Source organism: Corvus cornix, chromosome 15, assembly GCF_000738735.6.
Source record: "Corvus cornix cornix isolate S_Up_H32 chromosome 15, ASM73873v5, whole genome shotgun sequence".
Lineage (NCBI taxonomy): Eukaryota > Metazoa > Chordata > Aves > Passeriformes > Corvidae > Corvus > Corvus cornix.
In genome coordinates this window covers 2628753-2645244 of record NC_046345.1, presented here as the reverse complement: position 1 = coordinate 2645244, position 16492 = coordinate 2628753, and the positions used below count along the sequence as shown (strand labels likewise).

General features: G+C 44.7%; 1 protein-coding gene across 5 annotated transcripts in view; it reads right to left on the bottom strand.

The window, feature by feature from the left end:
* Positions 1-16492, bottom strand: part of PITPNM2 (phosphatidylinositol transfer protein membrane associated 2) — a 126602-nt gene that overhangs the window by 96839 nt on the left and 13271 nt on the right. For all 5 annotated transcript variants that reach the window (XM_039560794.1, XM_039560796.1, XM_039560795.1 and 2 more), the window contains exon 2: positions 14818-14917. The gene's annotated coding sequence lies outside the window, so the exon portion shown is untranslated. The remainder of the gene's footprint in view (positions 1-14817; positions 14918-16492) is intronic.

Here is a 16492-nt window from a genome sequence, read left to right as displayed (position 1 = left end):
TTTTATTTATAGTAACAAGTATTTTATTTATTTGATTTTATTTACACCACAAAGAATGGGTCCAAAGGTTCCTGGCAAAAGTATCCTGTTAGGGCAGCTGGGTAAGTTGCCATCATACTGTGCCAGGTATTCCCCTTCTGAACCACCTACCCTTGGCATATGCCTGAAAAACGGAAAAGAAATATTCCCCTCTAATTTCCTGACAGTTCCTACCTGCTTGGCTTGTCCTCTGCCAGCTCTGTATCACTGCCAGCTCCAGATTTCTTGGCCAGTGCCCTGCTCTGGAGAAGTCTCTCTTTGGGGCAGCCAAGGCTGAGTCAGAACAGAGGGACCAGCTGCAGGAACCTGGGATGAGCCCTGGGAGACGCTGTGCAAGAAATGCTCCTATAGGCCCCTACCCAAAGCTCAAAACTACTGCAAACACCCTTGGTTTCCAGGTTTTCCCTGCCCAGCACACACGCCTGAGACAAGTGTGGATGTGCCAGCTCTCCCCAGGGCTGCTCACACGTTCCAAGTCCAGGCAGTGGCAGAGCAGGACAGCACATCCCAGACCTCAGCATGGCAAAGCCTCCCAGCTGTGAGCCCCCTGCCAGAAGAGCCCAATAGGCAAGGGATGAGCCCAAGGGAACAAGCTCTGCCAAGTCACAGTCCCCTTCGCAGGGCTCTTCCACCAAACATGGAATACCAGGAGAGCAAATGTCTTGGGAGAAAAGTGGTTTGGACTCAGCTGGACTGGTCAAATCTGCCTCCCCAGGCAAAGAGCTGCTGCAGAAGGCAAAAAGACACATTTACCTTAAGCAAAGCCCAGCCAGAGAATTGGGTGATTTTGTCCTCCAAATGCATAAGTTTATTGCTCGTAAAAGGTTTACGTTGGTTGGAGGAACTTAACACTAATGAAGTTTTATCACTCCCTATACTCAGTTCCCAAGGGAGTCCCAGCAAAGCTTTGCAGGCAGCCACAAAACTCTGGGATTGTGCTGCATCCCATCTGAAGGCAAAACAAATCCTGCTGGCAATCTAAAACACCAAGCAGATATTCAGGATATATTCAGCCCCTGAACCAAAAAAAGAAAAAAAAAAAAAAAAAAAAAAGAAAAAAAAAGAAAAAAAAAAGAAAAAAAAAAAGAAAAAAAAAGAAAAAAAAAGAAAAAAAAAGAAAAAAAAAGAAAAAAAAAAGAAAAAAAAAAGAAAAAAAATTTCACCCACGCTTGTAAGCTGGTCACACCCTTAAGCTCTCCAGAGAAGTTTTACAGCTTGTAAAACCCTCATGATTCATTTGGAAAGAAACCACAGTCTGTGCTGCAGCCACAGCAGTGTAAGCTTTCACCAAGGGAAGAGATGCCTCGATCAACTGGACTTCGAGGGGCTACCTAAGGAGCACTAATATATGTCAGGGCCCAGCTACAAACACAAAGAAAGGTAAAAAGAGAAGGGTTTGTGCCCCATGCCCACAAGAATTTATGCCAAGAAAAGCAGGTTATTTATACAGGAGCTTTGTTTTCAGCATCACCACTCAGCTATCCATTATCAGCCCCAAAACAACAGGAGACTAATGAACAGCATGAGCAGGAAACACAGAGATGTGAAGCAAGATTTAGAGAACAAATGGTTCAGGCACCCTTGTATTTTACAGAAGGTCATTCACTGGGCCTTTATACTTCATTTATCAAATTAGATCTGAATTGGTGCAGTCATCCTGATTCAAGAAACCATCACACATCTTTTCCCTTCAAAAGGGGAAATAAACACCTTATCTCTAAAGCAGTTTCCATCAGAGGATCTCCAAGTCCTTCCCTGGCACTTTGCCTCACAAAACCACCCAGGCAGAGCTGCCTACCCTACAGATGGCCTTCAGAGGTGCAAAGAGCTCAAGTGTTTTGCCTGTAATGGCTTGGGCCAGATCTCAGATCCACATCTCCCCTGAGATGCACCTGACTGAGCCAATTATCCATGTGCTGCCCTTAACGAGTGGGATTTTATAGCCTCTATTTTTCTAGTGCTTTCCTTGTCATCATAAATATCCCAGTGTTTGCTCACAAGTTGTTCCATTAAAAACAAATATGCTGCCACTCCACGGCTGTGGAATTCGTTGCAGAAAATCATCAAGAGGACAGCACTGCCTTGCCAGCCACCTGCATCACCTCCCCCTTTAACTCTAACCCAGAGGCATGTTAAAATTTCATTATTCCAACTAAATAAAATTATTTTCCCCTGTTCCAAGACATAAAACAACCACATTATTATGGCCATTGCCACTGTGATTTAATAATTTAAACAAAAGACACACAGAATGATAGGAACATAGTAAGTAGGTACAGCACTTCATTACAGCTGGAACCAGTATTTTATGGCCTCTGAAAGCAAAGATGGTCGTGAAAATTATACGCCCAAACGCGTCGCTTCAAAATTACAACTTAATCATATAATGCTCAGCACAGAGGTTTCAAACACACTGATTGTCTTTTGTTTTTTTCCAGGGTGAAGAAAAGCCCTGAGAGATAATAAATCGCTTAAGGTATCGGTGGAAGCGGCTTACTTACGAAACAGGATTTGCAATGCAAAAAGTGAATCATGAAGCATCACCTTCACACACTTCACCCTTCCTCAAGCTGCTCTTGGAGGACTGTCTATCCAGTGGCCCCCTGCCTCCCCCAGCACAGGTCAGGGACAGCCACCCATGGCCATAGGAAAGGATTCATGTGCTCTTGGAGCTGAGATGCAGAGCAGTCACTGAAGAAGCGCAAGTGCTTTCAGAGCTCCAGACCAGGCTGCACAGAGAAGTTAATCCAGTAAAAATGCTTTGGACGTGTAGCCACAGCCCAAGTACAGCTCTCTGCCAAGACTGAGGACAATACATTAGTAACTAAAGTTTAATTATGTCCACAAACATACATTTCTAGCTGAGGCTTACAACCACATCTCTGTAGATTTGTTTGTTCTTCTAATGGTCCTCTTAAGAAATGAGTTTCGTGATCACTTTCATAGCCCAGAATACACATTTATCTGGTATTAAATTTACTTCTGTTTTGTTTCCATAGGAATTTTGCTGGTTCCATATTAATTAATTTATGTCAGAAACAGATAACACTTCACAAAGGACCCTCTAATTAGTGGCTATTAAGGGTGGGCTGCAATATGGTTTTTATGTAACGCTGGTCAGAGTATTTTCAAAAGACAAAGCCCAGTTTTAAAAAAGAAGCTATTGTCTCCCCACCAAATGATTATGGAAATTAAGGAGCACTTAATTATTACATTTGCGATGCTCTGGATTAGGCAAGATCGATTTCCAGCAAGTATCGTACCCTGTAGAAAGAAAAATCTGGCTACTTGTAACATAGAGACAACGTTTTGGGTTTTTAAGAGAAATTTTGCAGGAAGAATGAGTCAGCAGCAGACAAGCAGCCAGGTGTCTACAGCCAACCAACAACCACGACATGGGCTTCAGTGGGGAAAGCCTCACACTCTCAAAGACCCAAGTATAAGGCAGCCCCACTGAAAGGCTACCCACTCTTCCCAGTAACCTGAAAGCCACAGAAACCATGCATACTTTATCTCCTCCCATTCTCTTTCATGTGCACCAGCCTATGCTCAAGCAAAGAGCACAGGCTCTGTTCCAGAAGAAAAGCCAAAATTCAATTAATGACACCAATCCTTAAAAGCCAGCTGAAGAAACGGCTCATTCAGGAATTTTTTCTTTCTGAAAGCTTCCATGAACTGTAATAATGCAACTATTGCAGGAATTTATTTATTACTACAGAGAGATTTATTTATGAGAGATCTGCAATCAGCTTAATCTCCAAAAGCACAGCCCAGTGTAGTTTAGCCCCTGGCCAGAGTTACTCCTCTGCTTTGACAGCAGGAAGCAGCACCCCATAGCTCAGGAGCTATTGGGAGTAGCCCAGGTAACACCTCAGCAAAACCAGCCAGCACCCTGCACTCCCCCACACTCCACTTTGATGCCAGGCATTGATACGAGAAAGAGGCAGATTCCACAGGCAAGGAAAGCTGGCAAGTGCAACAGTCAGGGTGTGTGTGATGGCATGGGTGGAAGGAGATGGAGAATTGACACTTTCCCTTAAATCAGCATGGCAGGGAGGATTATGAAAGGTTGGTAGTGTGAGTTACCAGACCCTGCTCTTCTGCAAAAGAAGTCCAGTGTCAGATGGTCACAGCACAGAAGATGCAGCAGCAGCACATCTCTGTGTCTCTGCTGGGCAGAATATTCCCCCGAGCTACCAGCAACATGAGTTTGGCAACACTGAAGCCACTTGATTTAAGGCAACTGTGCTATTAAATGAACGTATTAATTTGCAGTAGAGGCAAGCTTATATTTAAAATAAAGGGAATGGCACAGGGGGCTATTTCAATTCATAAGAGGCAGCTATTAAGACAGCACGAAAATGTGGGGAGGGAAGCTTTCCAATAGTTTTTGCTACTTTCTCCCACCATGATTTCAAAGTTTGAGTAGTCAATAAAAGCACATTTCAGGTCTTCAAGGAAGCAGATCTCCACAGTGTCTCAACTCTGTCCAGCACAAGAGACAAATTCAAATGAAAGCATTGCCCCGTTCCCAAGTATCAGGATCCTGGTCCTCTTCTGCTTCTCCTTTATCGCTAGTGAACAGCCATGGTGATAACAAGAGAAGTAAGTACAGCTGTCTAGAGGGATGGCAGGTACTGCCCTGAACATGCCACAAAATTCAACACAAGCCAACACAGAACCAGAGCAGAAATAAGAACAAGCGCAGGTTTTCCACCAGCAGGAGCTCGGGATCACAGAACTGCTTCCTGCTGTCCCACCTCCTGAACTTCCTGCCATCCTGTCCAGGGAATATGCCTTTGTCCCTGACCGTGACCTGCAGAACAGAGCCATCCACCCAGACATGAGCATTAAGAATGTCCCCAGCGAAGTCGCAGTGCTGGGACAGTCCCTCCCCTCCGGGTTATCGGAAGTTCAGCAGTGCTGTGTACCCACCATGACCTTGAGAAGGGACACCCTCCATGCCTTCCTGCTTCTGGCTCCTCATGACAAAATCACTGGTACTGGGCCAAAATTGAGCACCCGTGCCCTGAGAACACAGGGAGGGAGAGAACTGCTCATCACTGCCTCTGACACAACACAGATGACATTCTGCATATTAAGCATACACAGAAAAAAGAATTTGAGCTGTTAACATTTGTCATTGCTGTATATCCCACTGAACCCAAGGGAACACAGCCATGCTCAAAGCAATAGGCACCACAGGCCCTAAGGGTGGTGTGAAACAAAAGACAAAGGGCTCATGGAGTTTGTTTCACACGCAGAGGAAACTCCCAGACAGAAGAGGAAATAGTATTTTGAAGTCCACCTAAAAGAACAGCACCAGACAACTGCCCAGGAGACAGTCAGGTGCCAGCTGTTTATGTCACAAGACCTGTAGCATCTCTGCTACACATTCTTACCCAGGAGTCTCACACTGCATCAGGAGTGCTCTTGGGTACCCACCCAGCTGTCCATATGCCAGCCCCTCTGCTGAACACGTTCTCAGCTCCACGAACCACAGGGACAGCTTTGGCTGTTGCTGACAAGGCCACAAAAAGGTCACAAGTGCTCATGTAATCCTGGAGAAGTGAGCACCTGTGGGGCAGGACCCTTTGGGGTGCAGGGGAGCCCCTGAACCACTCAGCCAGGAGCATCTCTGCCCACATCCTCCCCTTCCATTTCACGTGGTAGCTCCTCACTGGCACAGCTGCTGATTAAAGCTTACAGTGACATCTGAAGACTCAAAGGCAAATTAAAATAACCCTACACTTCTTAATCCGACTCATGCTTTTTTAATGACTGGAGTTCCTATCATGTGGAAAGCATCTCTTGCAGGAAACTGCTTTGACCACTACTGTTCATAAAAGTAAAAAGACTTGCTAATGCTCTCCAAACTTCCCACAGAAGTATTTATATCAGCACCCCTCTTTTTTTCCCCGACAATAATCTAATTCATGTGACTCTTATCTTAACTATGAAACAGCATGTTAAATCCAGGCTCACAGCTCATTTAGATAAATGGAATTGGGCACATCTAGCGAGTCATTCCTGCTGTGACATTTCTACTATTGACAGAGTTATTTCCAGGCCCAGCGTGGGCAGGGAACTGGGAGCACTCGCACCCTTCAGCACAGTCACTGCCCCTTGCTGAGGGTGCACAGAAGAGCCAGATTTTCGCAAGGGACTCTACCTGGGTCTAGTCACATGTTAATAAACATTCTGGCAGCATTTCCCAGAAATAACCTTCAACAGTTACCTAGAAACATAATCCATCAAAATAAACCTCAAAATAGTAAGAAACTAAAAGAACTTTTATTGGTAGGCGGTGTTCTACCTATATATACTGAAGAATTAGTGGACAAACTAGAGTCATTGATCAAGGGGATAGCTCAAATTAATTTAAAGGTTATTTTCTTTGTTCTTTTATAAACACAAACAGTGTTTTTAAAAAGTTTCCTTTACCTCATTCTTTCCTACTCTCTGTGAGCTCTGAGGAATAGAGCTGAACCTCGTGGGCCTCTACAGGACTTGAGAGCACCAAGCAGAACCCAAACACTTAGCAGGTGATGAGCTGAAATCAGTCTATTGCTCTAGAGCTTAACAGTTAAATCATCCAGAATAGATTAAAATTTCCCATCAAATAAATTGAAAGGTCTCCTTCAGCACTGAACAGTTCCCCTTCTCCCTATGGCTCCATCCCCACACTCCTTTTTAATCTGAATAAATACAGATGGTATTTGCATCCCCCTCTTTTGCTTTCTATTTTTTAATAAACTGCTGGGATGACGCAGAAACCACAGTCAAAGGATTTTCTTTAGGTACTCAGAGCACTCCTGATCTGCATATTGATTTCAGCTCGTAACTCTTCATAAACAAAACAGGTATGTGAATCTGTCACTGCGTGTGCTGGTGAATCCTCCTCACAGCCCGTGCACAGGGATTAACAGACCAGCACTGCAGAACACACTGCCTCAGTAGGAACTGGAATTTCCTGGAGTTTCCACTCAAGGCTGTGAAGCTGAGATACCATCACAAGTGGCCCCAAGACACTCTGAGTGCTGGGGTTCAGCCAGGCTATCTCCCTGATAACCCCTCCACAGCCTGGGGACGCGTGTGCAGCATGACATCCACATGCTGACGTTCTAGAGGATGGGAAACCAGACTTGGCTGGAGCTCATCATTTCCCAGCACTGCCTGAGTGCCACGGAGAGGGAGCTGGGCTTGGTTCACAGGGATGCGTGTGCTCTGCCTAACTGCATCCATAACAACGAGCTGCTGCCCATTTACAGCTTCCCTCCCTCCTGAAAAATTGTCTTTTCAACCAGATGACACACTTCTGATTATTAAGAAAGATCTCTGCATACCCCAGAAATTAATCATTTCTCTACTCTGCTAAAACCCATGACAATGTAGCCTTGGCTCTGAAAAATTAACTGCTACGGGTCAGTCACAAAGATATATAATTCAAAATTTTCATACATTCTTTCACTCAGGTAGAATCCCCTCTTCAACCCTTCTCTGCAATCATCAAGGTTTTATTGGATCTGGCATAAATATTCAACCCATGCTGCTCATCAGTCTGGTTAGAAAGAGATGGTGGGGGTTCAGTTCAAGTCCCAGGGCAGGTTCTCTTCACACCCATCAAATTTTGCTTTTGACCTCAGTAAAAGCAGAGTTAGACCCTAAATAGGTCCATCCACAATGACATGAGGGAGCTTGAAATGGATGAAGACAATACAAGGAAAGAGAACCTCAAAGCAAGATAGTTTAATCAGACAAGAGTGTATTCTATGCAATGAAATAAGCTTATCACCCTTATCTGCATTACGTCAAGTATCTTTTACTTCCAAAAGTCCTTAAGGCTGCAGAGTTTTCAGCTACCTTTTCCCCCCGTTTCCTCTAGGATTAATACTCTTCCTTAGCAGTCTGCTGCCAGCTGTTGCATGGTCTCTCTGGATATCATGAATTAAATTCTTGGGTTTTCTGATTTTTTCCACCATTAGAAGGACATTTATCAGGTTAAGCCCAGCTTTCTTTCCCTGTCTTACCAGCAGAGTTTTGGATGACTAATCAAAGGTCTGAATATATTTTAAAGATTTAATTCTCCCTTCACTATTTATACTAGTCAATGTCACTTTGACACTATTCTGGCTTTTCACTGCAAAAAACTTTCCAACTCCAATTCCCTTAAAACGAACATGCTCTCATAAGCAGACAAGTGCCATTTGCTCCATCTTGCCCTCCCCCAAGCTAGCTTCAGCTGTCACCAAAAACACAGTAAGCATTTTCCTTTTGGGAACTATATGTTCCTGCAGTTATATTCAGTGGACCAGAAGAGTCTGGCATTGGAAAAAGAACTATCTGATTTCTTGGACTCACTGCAAGAGAACCTGTCTCGGCCAGACACAGTTATAACCACCAAGAATTCAGTTAAAAGATACCCTGGGCAATGAATACTGGCTGTATAAAAAGTGATCAAGCATTCACCCACCTCAGATACAGCTTGGGGCTCTGACTGCCCTCTAAAGGGTGTTTCTTCCGGCAGTGAGAGAAATAAGTAACAGTGAGCAAAACTCACTTCGTACATTAGCGTGGAGGTTTTTGGTGTCACCATCCATGAACTGCCACCACTATTTCAGTATAGAGAAAGTAGTCAACAGCTCTTGAGAACCTCTCACATTTTCACCTTTCTGTTTTCAGTGTGTTCAGATCTGAAAGCATATTTTTCAGTTTAATTCACTCAGCATTTAAGGTCATATCTACTATTTTTGCCATGATCTATGTTGCCTTTTTTCATCTACATTACCTAGAATTTCTATTTCTATGCTCGGTTATAAGGAGGGAAACATGCCCTAAAAAAGCAGCTGCTCCTCAGACCTACCTCGAGGTACTGAACCTTGTAGTGCTCCCTTGTGCCAGGAGCTGCCATGTTCAGATGGCTGATCCCTGTGTGGCAATACCCAGACATCTCAGAGGACACGAGGAAAAAGTACAAAAATAAAAAACACACCCAAGCCATCTTCCTAAAAACCTGCTCAGGGCAACAGTTTTTCCACAGATAATTTCCATCTTCTGCCTCACTATGTGCCAAGCCCAGTCCTCAGGCACAGACAGCTCCCACAACTTCCAAGAGAGGTCTCCACCCAGATCTGCCTCTACCTTAGGTGCCCTTCTCTCACTTCATTAATTGCCCCTTTCCATCACACTATTATGACGTGGTAAAAGCACATCTGGAACACATCTGCAGCCTTCTGTCCCCTCCAGGAAGGGCCCAGCATCTCACTGGAATGGTACCAATGGGAATGTTATTGAATGGCGGGGTGAATTGCATCGCATCTGCTCTATGCTGTGCTTAGGACAACCTTCTCCACAGAGCTTTTCCAGGAGGGGTTGTTCATCAGGTCTTATTTTTAAAGAATCTGGGCCAAGTCATCCCTGCTGTAGCTTTAATGACGTCAATGAGCTACAGCAGGGGTGAAATTGGGCCATTATTTTTTATGTCCATATGTCCTGTGTCTATTAAAGAAAAAAAAAAAAAAAAACGCAAAAGAAGATCAAGGAAGAAAAGTTATTGAATCAAAAGACTACCCGGTGCAGAGATTAACATCTAGATGTGGAATGTTCCTCTTTTGTTCCTGCTGTACATTATAAATGTAACAGTTTATGGAAAAAGAAATACTTCTGTAGCGTCAAGGTACAACGTGAGTTCTGCAGTGACAAATTATATTCACATTTTGTATCCTGTTTTGATAAAAAAAAACAACAGAAAAAATCATTACCAGGAAAAGGCCTCTTCAGAACTCAACAAAAGTGAGCAGACACAGTTGCCAGTAAGTGTTAATGTCTCCTCTGTAAACCAATATTCATCACACCCAGCATGTCACCACACAGTAGTAAAGCCCAGTGGACCTTGTCCTGAGCTCATTTCTTAATAAATCCAAAACATGATTATACAAATATCAAAAGAGAAAAATATTATAAGGTTACACCTAACCAGTGTTTTCTGTGAGTACACAAAGCCTCAAACACCAACATGAGAAGGGACGCAGCTGAGGAGACCAAGTCTGCAGATGTAGGACACCAGCTGTGAACAGCAGCAGCAACAGCCACGATTCTGTGGGCATTTTCAGAAGGCTGAACTGCACCATTAATCTTGAGAAAATGTGCAAACAGGTTTCCCACCCCCCATGCCTCAGCCCGTGGGGTACTGCCCGGGCTGCGGACGCGACTCCGGCTCGCCCAACCACAGCCAGCAAGACCTTACAACCACAATTTCTCAACTCCACACCTAAAGCCCACTTAACTGACATTTAAGGGTATGAGTAACCACATTCAGAGGGACATAGGTAAAATTACTCACCCACACGCCTATAGTCAGGCTGATGAACCTCTAAAAGCAGATAACAACTGCCCAGCAACAGCCCCAGATCACAGGAGTTGGTGTTCAGGGCCTCTGCTTTGTAGATAAAAGTTATTTCAAAGCTTTACAGAAGATTCCTTTGAAATCTTCGACCCTAATTATCCAAGTCATAGCTTCAGTCAAAGACTAAGTCCTCCTTGCAAAAGCCTTTTTTCCAATTGCTTCCCCTTTGCATTAATGAGCTCTTTTTCCCACAATAAGCTACAACAGTTTGAGGTTTTGGTTTTGTTTTTGTTTTTATTTTTATTCCTCTCCTCCCCTCCCATTCCAGCACTGGAATCAAAATAACTTGAGATGGAAAACGTGTGACCTCCCAAGCCTTTATTTACAATATCACAAACCACAAGGGAAGGTTCTGTCCAAGTTTTCCAGCTGGAATGGGAACAGCAGGGAAAAAACGTGCCCTCATTTTTGCAGCTGTGATATTTAACACATCACAGGGGAGAAGGGTGGGAAGGAGGCAGGAGAATTAGAAGCCAGTAATGATGCCATGGAAATATCGGATGAAGAGCCTCAGCCACACAGGCAGGTTCACATGATGACATCTTTTCTCCTCAGAAATAAACAGAGCTTTGTAGATGCAAATGTAACTGCAAAACCAGTCTGACACACATTTAATGGGGTTACTTCTTCACTTCTATATTAAACCAGACTGTAAAAAACACAGAAACTTTTTGGACTCCACTTAAGTTTGTATCAGTGCTGTAATGATCTCTCTTCATGCCACCATCCCCCAAAATTAGTACAACAAAGACTTTGTCAAAAAATAGAAGCCTAGCAGCAACAGAACCTTTCTCAGATATTTAAACAGCACAGAAAAACAAACACAAATGAAGGAGGTTTACATCTATAGAAAGTTACTTGCAGCAGGAAACTGTCAGTTAGTTTGTGGTTACAACCACAGCAGCGTCACAGCTCTTTCCTCCCAGTTAAAAACCTATGTCCAAACAGTTCCTCGTGTCTTGTGTTTCTATTGTAAAAGGAGGAAAACCACCAGAAGAAAAACTCACCCCTGTTTCCATGAGAAATTTCATAGTTCCAGATTATACAGGAGACTCTGTAGACCTCTTCTTTTTGAAAAAGGATCCTTCTGTACCTTTCCAAACATTTCTGTCCTGTCTGTCAGGTCTAACCAGGTTTACCTGTAGCTCCCTCCCACCTTTAAAAGATCCCATTCCCCTTTCCTCACCTCTCAGCTCCCCCTTCTCCCTGCCTGGCACAGTAACAAGTGCCACACTAACCCACAACCTTTACACCCTGAGACAGGGGAATGTCACAATTGTGCTGCTTCATTACGCTGCCAAACAGGGCTCCTCTCCTTGCCAGTACAAAAGCAGCCATCACCCAGCTCCCTGGAGTGTTATCACCTCGATCTAACTCTTTACAGTGAGTTTTTCAATCTAGTTGATGAAGGATCCAACACAAAGACTGATTTCTCTGCATTTAGTTGGTTTTCACAAGCTCACCCCTTACAAGGGGTTCAATTCTCATGTCATGGGTCCCACACTAAGTCCCCTGGTAAATACAGGGTGCAGTAGAAGTAAGGTCCAGGCCCAATCTGTGTCCATATAAGAGGACATAAGGCTCTGGAAGGAGAAGAGCTGGTCACATTACACAGCCAGGTGTGGAAAATCACAGCCCAGCATGGCACAGGCGCAGGGACAGGCACTGCAAGCAAGGCAGGGAGTGCTGGAAGGGCATTAGAAGAAGCCAAGTGCAAAGCAAAGCTGTGCTTCCTTTTGGCAGGACACGACACACTCCTTCAACAACGTTACAAATGGCTTAGAGGGGACATCACTTCCCCAGTGCACAAGGCCCCTGTCCCCAGCCTGCCTCACATCTTCTCAGGCACCCTTGGATTCCACCTCATCTACTTTCCCCTCTTATTATCCTCCTGCCCAGTGTCAGCCCCTGCCTCTTCTTACAGGCAGAAAACATCCCATCCAGGCTTCTTTTGCTGCAGGAGCAGTGGAAGCACAAAAAGGCAGCACAGTGCCTCTGGACAGCTGGAAGTGAGGATGCTGAGGGACAGAGCAGCAGGTCCCTTCTCATTCTACACTAGCATACTCCATCTCCCCATCACACTGCGTTCCCCTGGCTCCCTGCCCAGGTCCCACAGCTCCCAACATCACCGGCACACACGGCTCACGTCCGCACTCGCGTCCCTCGGGCTCTGCTCGCTGCAGGGATTGAGGACACTTTCCTAGATTTTGAAATAGTTCCATGCAAAACACTCCCAAGGATGATTTGCAGAGGAGCATTCTCCCCACGTTTTCATTCTGTCCAGCAGTTTGGATTGAAAGACTTCAGGTTTGGAAAAACAAAGTGCTGCACAGTGATGCTGGCAGAACAGAGAGGGAAATTACCCAGTGCCTACGGTATTTTCCTGGCCATGGTGATTTAGCTTTTCGTCTCCATAAACACTGCATTCCCTGACAAGGTTTAAAACCCATTTCTCTCCCTACACTCCCTACCTGCCAACTCACAGACGTTACTCGCTCTCTGGTGACGCAAGAGCAGGGATTCATTTTCCTGTGAACACCGTTCTGGAGGCAATTTCCCCTCACCTGCCCAGAGAACTAATGACCACTTGGTCACCTCATCAGCCCTGTAAAATCCTTCAGGCAAGAGAAATGAGTGGAGCCTCAGCCTTGGGGCAAAGCAAACTCTAAGCTCTGCCAAGGATTGCATTTCTTGTCTGCTGCTACTGCTAATTCAGAGAAAAACACTCCCCTCTACAACAGCCTACAGGGGAGTGCATGACCTAAAACTGGAGGCAAAGCTCTCGGGATACAGATGTTCCGCCTCAGCACAGCAGCACAAACTCACATGGCAATTAATGCCTCTACGAGCATCAACTCCTCTGTTAAAGCTGCTGCTGGCAGCTTTTGATCCCTGAGAGACCCAGCCACAGCTCCTTCGGAGCTGCAGTGGGCAGGAAGGAGCTGCTGGGCTCTCTCCCGAGGAAATCAGGTATTCCACAGAGAGACAAGACACAGCACTGGGAACAGCCTACCCAGCCTGGCACTGGGCTCTGCTAATCCCAAACAGAAGCTTCAGGAAGGGAATCGACCTGTAGAATGACAATGAATTCACTGGGAGCCAATTTCCCAACAGGAGACAGTTAAGGTATTCAAGTCACCTCTAGTTTTCAACAATTACTGGTCAAGATATTGCATGTTAATACAGAGCTGCTGTCACTGCAGTCTCAGTGTAACTGCTGTGACCCCAAGGTATAAACCCAGAGAGACTGAAAACATTTCAGTCTGGTAAGCGAACAGTCTCGGATCCAAGCTCATTTATTCTTTCTCTTCTTCCCAGCAATTTGTTGCTCTTGAAGCAAAACCTGACAATTGTTAAACTTTAGCATCCAGCAGCAAAAATGGAAAGTTGCTATATCACAGTATCACCCCAAAGAAACATTTGGTGGAGTCAAAAACACTATTTCTGATAAAGTAAAAAAATACCACTTAAGTGCTGAGGAATGTACTGGAGGAAAACAACAAGATGCAGAACTCTGCAGTCAGGCTAAAGGCTGACACCCCATCAAAAAACTCCAGCCACTAATTTTGTAGTGGTAGTTCACACTATGAATTCTACATTTGTAGAATTCACACAAGAGGTTTGCATGGAGCTGGACACACAGTGAACCCACAAGCAACACTCCAAAGGTCACACCCTAAAGGAGCAGCAGGTACACACATTTATTAAAAAAAACCCCAAACAATCTCTTCACTTTTACTTGTTAAAAGCCACCACAGGTAACTGGTTTCCCTTCTACGCTGTTTATTGGGAAGTTCTGCATCTCAATCCTATCGGCAATGTAAAACAAATTTAAGTTCAGAGGACAAAAAAAAAAAAAAAAGAGGTAGAAACTACAACTTGATGGTAGAAAATGAGGCTGCCCAACTGTTTATTTCAATACAAGGTTAAGATTTTTTTCGAGAAAAAAATTCACCCAAGATTTAAATTAAAAATTATGTTAATTGCACATCCTGTGCAGCCATTCTCCCTTTTAATTTATTTATTTGAAAGATTTTAAATAAACAAGGATGCTGACTAAGCAGAAAAAGGCAGGGAGCATGAGCTTTCTTTAAAAAGAGGTTTATTACCAAGGCACACATCTATGCAATTTAAGCCAACCATGTCCTGTGACTGCCAAGCCCTTCTCAAAGAGCTCCTGCATTCTCCAGACTCCATTTTATCACATTTTCCCCAAGCATTTGTGCAAGTGGAACCCAAGCTAAGGTTAATCCCCTCTCACCTGCAGCGAGTTAGTATCCCTCAGATTAATTACCACTCCCCTGGTAACAGCTAATGGTTCTTCTAACCCAGACGAGAAATAACAGCCATCCAGCTGAAAAGTCAGAACCTACCTTCTGCAAAAAATCTCTCTAGATGCTTCTGAATGCAGGAGGGAGCAAAGACAGCATTGCTGAAAAAGGATGTCACTGTTGGTCCACATGTGTCAACATCCTAGAAAAAGACAGAACACAGTTGCTGAACTGCCATGCCCATGGGAAATCAAGAGCAAGAATAAAGCTGCATTTATTTTCCCAGTTATACCATGCTAATGGCTCCTATGCAAACAACATAAAGCTACAACATTTTATAATTGCACATCAGAGTTTCTCTGCAGACATCCCTCCGGTATGTCAGAAATTCAATACGTGATAGTAGGCGGCAATGAGCACCTCAGGGATTTAAAGTGTGTTCCAAGCCATGAGTCATCGTCATCTCTAACTCATGGAAATTAGGAAGGAAAAAAAAGATATAAGAAAAAACACAAGCGTTGCACTGACCACTCTCACGTGCTCCCTCTGTACCACACTTCCCCTCAAAGCATTTCCCTTCTAAACTGGGAGCTCCATGACTTCCACGGAGGAGACATCACCACAGACAAACCCAGCACATCACAGATTCTTCCAGGGAGCCCCCAGAGCCTGGGCAGGATCCCACATTTGAGGGTGGAAGCAGAGGCAGAGCTGCCCTTGTAATCCCCACAAATCCTTGCACACCTGGAGGAGCAAGGAGACGGCAGCTCCCATGGAGAACAAAGAAAGGGCTGGTGAACCAGCAGCACCCAGGAGGGCAAATCCAGCTCGGGAAAGCCCAGGCACCCCGTTTTCACCCCTAATCCAGCCACCTGCTCTCCCCCAAGGCTGATTTTTGTCAGGAGGGCTGGGGACCAAGAAGGAACCTGTAATGCTGCCTGCAGAGCAAGTTATGGGCTTTGCTCGTCATTCCAAGCAGCCCGCTGCCTTTCGAAGAGATCCCTTCAGGCAGTCTCATCTTTACCTCCAATCACCACAAACTGGTTTGAATGCTGCTTTTAAAGCAGCTGCATTGCACTTAAGGGCACACACAGGTGCTCTCCACTCCCCTCTCTACTGATGATCTCCCCAAGTATATCCAGGTTCCTTTAGGTTTTCTTTAATGTCTTGGCTTATCCTTGTTTCTCTGTCCTCCAAGCAGCAGCCAGAACAGAGCCAGGGCTCTCACAGCACTGGTCTAACAGGGTAATGGAGCAGGGAAGGTTGGGGTACATCCCACAAGTCACCCCAAAACCCACATGCTCACATTAAAATTGCCTCTATCTCACTGAACTCCCCATCAGCAGAAATATCCCTTTCCCTTTCAGGTCAGGAAGGGCACAGTTGCCCTTCCCAGTTGTCCTTCCCAGCAGCAGGAGTTTGTGTTTTGCACCGGAACATGCAAATCTGGGTCCACAACCACACAAATAAAAGTACATCTCCTTGACTGGGACTTGGATCCAAGCCTTAAGACCAGCACCCGCTACCAAAGCGTTACACAAAAAATAAATAAAACATCAATACACTCTGTTCCCTCCCCTAAAGAACCTGAAATGCTTGGAAAAACCATCAATACCTTTAGCTGCAAACACTGCTTCAGTTAACAGATAAATTTACATCTTGCCAACAGCTTAAAAAAAACCAGTAACCGATCTGTACTCTTGTAACTTCTTGCACAGCAATTTAAAAAATATAATAGTGCTTGCACAGGTCAGATTCATCCTGGAGGAAGAGCAAA